The sequence below is a fragment of the Gymnoscopelus braueri genome (assembly GCF_963280865.1).
Source record: "Gymnoscopelus braueri genome assembly, chromosome: 13".
Lineage (NCBI taxonomy): Eukaryota > Metazoa > Chordata > Actinopteri > Myctophiformes > Myctophidae > Gymnoscopelus > Gymnoscopelus braueri.
This window is the reverse complement of record NC_137615.1, coordinates 43,079,094-43,086,117: the sequence shown is the minus strand read 5'-3', so window position 1 is coordinate 43,086,117 and position 7,024 is coordinate 43,079,094.

The window sequence follows — 7,024 nt, the reverse complement described above, 5'->3', positions numbered from 1 at the left end:
AACTCTTCCCAGCTGCCTGCTCTCCATTGGCCAGCGGCCGCCGTCCAATCCTCTCCGTGGGAGTGATGTCACCGCTCTGGCATTCTGCAGTCTGATCGACTCTGTCACTTTTTCCACCTAAAGGGTCAATGCAGAAAGATGCTTTTCATTTAGTGACGTCGCGCTGCAATTTCCTGCGGTCATCAGTGGTGTGTAAAGTAACTAGTACATGTACTTGAGTACAGTTTTGAGGTATTTGGGCTTTACTGGAGTATTTCAAATTTCCAATACTTTTACTTCTATTATAGTGTAGTAAATATTGTACATTTACTACACTACAATTAATTTAAAACTTTAGTTACTAGTTACTTTGTAGATTTGTATACAAAACATACAGTAACCTCAGCCCTATATACATTTGGCCATTTGAAAATAGACAATCTACAAGCTCACAATGCGTCGCATTGTGAGCTTGTAGATCTGCTATCTGCTACTTTCAACTTTTGTACTTTTACTCAAGTAGGGGAGAGTGGGGTAATGTGAGACACTTTTTACATTTTTTCAACAATGGAAATTATCAGAATGTATTCAAGACAAAAGGCAGTGAAAATATGATTGTTTTAAAAAAAGTTTTCTGGTGTCTCACTTTACCCCAGGTCTGGGGTAAACCGAGACAAACCAGAAAAATCAATGGGGTAAAGTGAGACACCAGACCACTTTTTTTAAAACAATCATATTTTCACTGCCTTTGGCTTGAATACATTCTGATAATTTCCATTGTTAGGAAACATCTCAAATGTATGGGAAATGTGTACATTTTACTGATATATCATTTTAGCTCACCTAGAGGGGAGAAAATGTTAAAAGTGTCTCACATTACCCCACTCAATGTAAAAAGTGTCTCACATTACCCCACTCTCCCTATGTTCTTGGCATAACAAGTAAAACATATGCAATGTAATATTAGATTAAAATATGTTTAAGTACTAAACTTAGACACTTAGGGTAAAGTGAGACAGTGTCCGACTTTACCCCAAGCCATTTGTCTCACTTTACCCCACAGCCACATTTTGGTGAAAAGGACCACTTTTAGCAATTCTGGCTAATCTACAATTAGCATTAATCACATGGATGTATAGGTTTGTAGTTCATCAACATGCATGACATAAGTTTTTCTACCTGAATCATTTTTTTTTTGACACAACAGCTGATTATGTTGACAGCCCAAAAAATTACTTTTACATGCAAAAAACATATTTTTGTGAAAAAACATGCTTACCACAACACAATGAGGTCCTCTCCTCCATGGTAAGTGGGAAATGGGAGGGGCTTCAAAATCTAATGGTCATATGACCACACAGGTGTTGTGGTCAGGTGATAAAAGGGGTGTCTCACTTTACCCTGTGTCTCACATTACCCCACTCTCCCCTACATTTTGAATTCCGGACTTTCACTTGTAACAGAGTATTTCTATATTGCAGTATTGATACTTTCACTTGTCGGAGCGGACAGACATTGGCAGTTGTGATTGATAAAGTAGCAATGTGTTTTATGTGTTTTATATGTATTATAGGCTACTGTACGTACAGCTATTTCCTTATTTTTTTCAACTGATGGGTGTATTTTAACATTTATTTTTATATAGACGTAATACTTTTACAACAAGGATTCTCAAGATTTTTATTTCAAGGACCACCAGTTAGATTTTTAATCGTTATTCATGATTTTGTCTGATATGGTCTGTCATTTATTCCAGAATCCCTTTACTGCGGTCATCACTGAACAGTATATAGTAGTGATGTGCGGGTCGGGTTTTTTCATGACCCGCCCCGCCCCAACCCGCGACGGAACGCGACCCGCCTCAACCCGCCCCGCGAACCCATATATAAATCTATGGCTCAACCCGCCCCGCGACCCGCGGTGGGAATATATATATATATTATATAGCGCTCTTTTAAGTACCCAAAGTCCCTTTAAATGTCTACAGTAGCACAACATTGTCATGGGCTGAATAAACAAGCATGTTGGTCAAAATAGGGTTTTTTTTTTTTTTTTTTCGTGGAGAGCGGCTGACCCGCTCACCCTCAGCCCGCATAATTTTCTCTGAAATCCTGACTCGACCTACCCGCGCCGCGGGTTGACCCGCGGGTCCCGCGGGTTACGGGTCGACCCGCTCATCACTAGTATATAGCCTTTACTGTAGGTAGAGAGATAACAGTGAAACTGATCAAAATCAAAAACTGACATTTTCTGCTCACTATTTTCTATCATTTGTAATTACTTATGTCATGATGTTGAAGTCAATGTATTAGTCTTTTAGCTGGGGGCCTCCTGGAACCGCCTCAAGGACCCCTAGGGGTCCCCATCAGACCCCATGTTGAGAACCACTGTTTTAGAACAAGTAGAATTCCATAATTGTAAAATAAAACAGTCAACAGCAACAAATGATACAGGCCACACGACAGGCTGATTACTGTGGCAGATGACATGATACAGGATCACACGATTATAGTATTGGCCTAGAGCCTAGAGTGTACACACACAGTAGGCCTACCTGGACTGTGTTGGTGTGCTGTAAAGTAATTATGCATTCTGCTGATGAAAGATGAATTACATGTTTCTTTTTCATCTTAGTTTTTCCATGTCACATAGTATGTCATGCTTTTAGAGCTATAGTGCAATGTACAAAGTCATCATACACGTGCTTCATACACGTTAGAAGCATCAGCTTCCCCGTTCACTTCCATTTTACGGGAGCAAAGGGGTGGAACATCATTGCGGCGTGTTGACGGAGTTGAAGTGTGTAGGAAGTCCAATGCGTATGAAGCTTGGAGTTCAACAACGGTGAACTTTGACCGGAAATCAACCAATAGGAAAGAAGCGCTGGTGTACTGGTTACCATCAGAACACTGAACTTTCTGGTCTTGGACATTTTACCACAGACGTGGATCTACCACGTGGATTAATTTTGACCCGTTATGTGAAAAGTTACCGCTCTATTTGAGAAACATAGAGATGACCTCAGATTTGCTGCTCAAAGACACACAGGGACGCACAGGAGTGAAAACATAGTTTCCGGGCCGGAGACAATTAACACTGAGGATATTATTGTGCATATGAATCCGACAACAGCAAGTGGATCAGCAGTCACAAGTATTTCTGACAGATCGACATAAACCATTAGCAGCGATGGAATACAATAATACACATACAGATATATTTTTCATAACGTTTCATTTTGTCAGCTACCAACCCATTTGAATTTCAAAGGATAGGAAATAATGACAAATGGGAAATACATGCAGGTTGAGGTTCCAAGAGTAATCTGGAGAGGGACGGGCAAAATGTGTTACCACTCATGATGGTGTCCTCATTGCTTTTTTATAATCATTATGTTTATCATTTTTATAAACTTGACTTTTTTTGGGAATGTTGGATTATGTCCGACTTGGCATCAGCCTTTCAGAGCATTTTACCATCGCTGAATTTCACTTTAAATGGAGTGAAACTGGCATGCTGTCGGCCAAATTTAAAAGGTGAGAAACGACCCTTGTCGGCTTGTATATGCGTTCTCTCCTCTCAGCTTGTCATCGCGTTCACACGGCGTGCATCATGGCCTGCATGCCTGTCACGTTTACACGTACCCATATGACGCTGCGCAGTGGTGGCTGTTCTGGAATTGTTTTGACATAGTTTTGACTGTGTGCGGAGGCTACTGTAGACTGGGCCCTGACATCAGCCTGAGAACTATGAGATAGTTATCCCGCTTTAAACCAGTGGGCCATTCCTCTCTCCTCTCTTCACAGGAGAGATTTGGTGTAGAGGGAGAAAAATAAAAGGAGGGGACCCTCCTATAGACTCTTGAGGGACCCCCGGTCAATTGAAGTATCGATGCTGTCTGGCATCTCCATATTCTAACTTTTTGTGGTTTTTTTTTCCGTAAATGAATGCCCTACTTCGTCCGTTATTTATTCGGCATTTGAGCCACGGAACCACCGTTTCATTTAGCCTCTCAGACCCAAAACGTAGAATATGTTATGTGTCGTTGGATAAGATTTTGTCCACAATTCCATGCTGTATTGATGTTGGTACCATAGGAGAGATAACAGGCAAACGTTGATCAAAATAACAATTCTTTAATTAAGTAAATGCAGATGTTTAACCATAATTTGTTAATAATAATAATTTGTAACTCTTGAGAGCGTAAAATGAAATCAAATGGACCCATTTGGAGTTTAATTATTATATAAGGGTCCATTTGGTTACCAACTCTCCATCATTTAGCTTGGGACCACCTGAACCCCCTCAACTCCTCAACTAGTGTCACACAAAAGCATCAAAAGGAGCCAATCCACAAGCTCGAAGCTTTGAGCTTGTAGATCTGCTACTTTTGCTATTTTTCCATTTAAATCCTGAAAAGTGACAGTTTTGGACCTGGTTTCCACCCGACAGAGACGATTAGAGACGAGTTTAAAGTGGTTAATTGCCAGTGGGGAAATGGGTGCTCTGCGTTTAACCTAGCAGGAGCAGAGAGCAGACACTGAGCAGCATCCAGTGAAGAGTGTGTGTTCCTAACATGCATGTCCTTTGGTGTGGGAGGAAAACCCACATGAACACGGGGAGAACGGACAAACAATGGCTGCCATTACACGTGTGTGTGAGTGTCAGCAGAGGAGATGGAGAGAAAGAGAGATATACAAAGAGACAGAAAGACAGACAGAGTATACAAAGAGACAGAAAGATAGACAGAGATATACAAAGAGACAGAAAGAGAGAGAGAGATATACTGTATACAAAGACACAACGAGAGACAGAGATATACAAAGAGACAGAAAGAGAGACAGAGATATACAAAGAGAAAGAAAGAGAGACAGAGATATACAAAGAGACAGAAAGAGAGACAGAGATATACAAAGAGAAAGAAAGAGAGACAGAGATATACAAAGAGACAGAAAGAGAGAGAGATAGATATACAAAGAGACAGAAAGAGAGAGAGACAAAGATATACAAAGAGACAGAAAGAGAGAGACAGAGATATACAAAGAGACAGAAAGAGAGACAGAGATATACAAAGAGACAGAGATATACAAAGAGACAGAAAGAGAGACAGAGATATACAAAGAGACAGAAAGAGAGACAGAGATATACAAAGAGACAGAAAGAGAGACAGAGATATACAAAGAGACAGAAAGAGAGAGACAGAGATATACAAAGAGACAGAAAGAGAGACAGAGATATACAGAGACAATGGAGCCAGAGCAGGGAGATGTGATGGAGAGAGAGGGGACAGACAGACAGACAGACAGACAGACAGACAGACAGACAGACAGACAGACAGACAGACAGACAGACAGACAGACAGACAAATGGGGGAGAGGTGATGGAACAGGACAGCAGGCTCACAATAGGAGAGTAACTATGGCAGATTAATAGGGATCATACACTTCTCCCCGGCAACAATGGGAAGGCTTTACATCGATCAGCGGAGCCATTGTTTACACAGACCGCGATATGATTGCTGTGGAACAGCTGGCGAAGGGACTTTAGCTCACTACCACGTTCACCATTACACCATGCATGCATTCTGACATCACTGTTGATTTTTACGGCATGGCTAGCCGTCTACGAGAGGGTGTGTGTCAGTGGTGTAAAGTAACTAAGTACATTTACTCAAGTACTGTACTTAAGTACAGTTTTGAGGTATTTTTTACTTTACTGGACTATTTCCAGTTTTCTATACTTTTACTTCTACTCCGCTGAAAGCATCAAAAATCTTGTGCACATGGCCAGTAGGCCACAGATGTACCCCCACTAACTGGTTTCTACTTGTTTTAGACTTTTTTGAAAATATCAATTTCATAATGGCAGTCAAGTGGGGCTCTGATCGGGCTGAAACCTTCTGTCTGAGGTCCACATTGGAGCCGTGACATTTCCATGTGGATCCCAAGATCCACATCATGTCCTATATAGTTTCACCATGCCCTCGTGAATGACAACGGCAGGTGGATTCTCGCCAAACCGGAGAAAACCGATCTTCGGTTCAAGACTTTTCCCTGGGGAATCTGGACATGCAGACTGCTGTTTTGAGCTGAGTTTCAGGAGATGGGAACCCCCGCAGTAAATGTCCAGTAAAAAGTCATTGATTGATACCGATGCCACGGTGCAGGAGGACGAAGTCCAGATGCACTGCGGTTGTTCCTCCGCAAAAACCTACGGATGATGGATGGGGTTGGGCGCCGGGTATAACGCTAGTGAGTGTGGGGGTCACCGCAGGATATTGGCATACAGCGGAGTTTCATCCACCAAACACAACACAGTGAAAAGCACCATCACCACGTTTTTAACCACTTAATCCCTATGTACTTAGTTGACCGGGGTACCCCAGGGTCCCCCGGTGTTGGTCCTTTCCCTTTGCAGGATATCTCTTTGCCAAAATTGGCAGATTTTTTATTTTTTCAGAACGTTCGCCTACTACGACATGCCAGAATAGGAATGCTAGTGTTCATGTGGTATAGCCAGTGGTGTCATGGGGGCCACACAGGATTCACGAGCCAAGTACCCAAATAGCTACTTCTATCTGTCCTATCTGCACGCAGCAATGCCTCAGAGTCAGCCACCGTCGAAGAAGAGAAAGATACTCGTTCAAAGCAAACTTTTAGTTTCAGCTCTATAATTCATCACATTCCTTGAATTTGTATTAGTTTAAAAAGACTAAAACTAAGCTAAAAAACATTTCCTTTACAAACATGTTTCCTACTTTAAGGTAAAATAAAATGCGTGCGTGTGACGTCATTAAAATACCGTCCTGCCGGGAAAAAAATCACCAATACACTCCTGCAGGTATAGCTCTTAACATACAGGCTGTTGATATTGAAATGAGATTATGAGACGATACCAAACAAGACAGAGTGGGGGGGCTCCCGAACAAACAAATCCAAACTCACATTCCGCCTTGGGTCTCAATCAATTAAAATCCAACCATTATTGAAGCCAACGGCCCCCTCCCCAAACCAGACCCCACCTCACAGCAAACCATCAAACATTC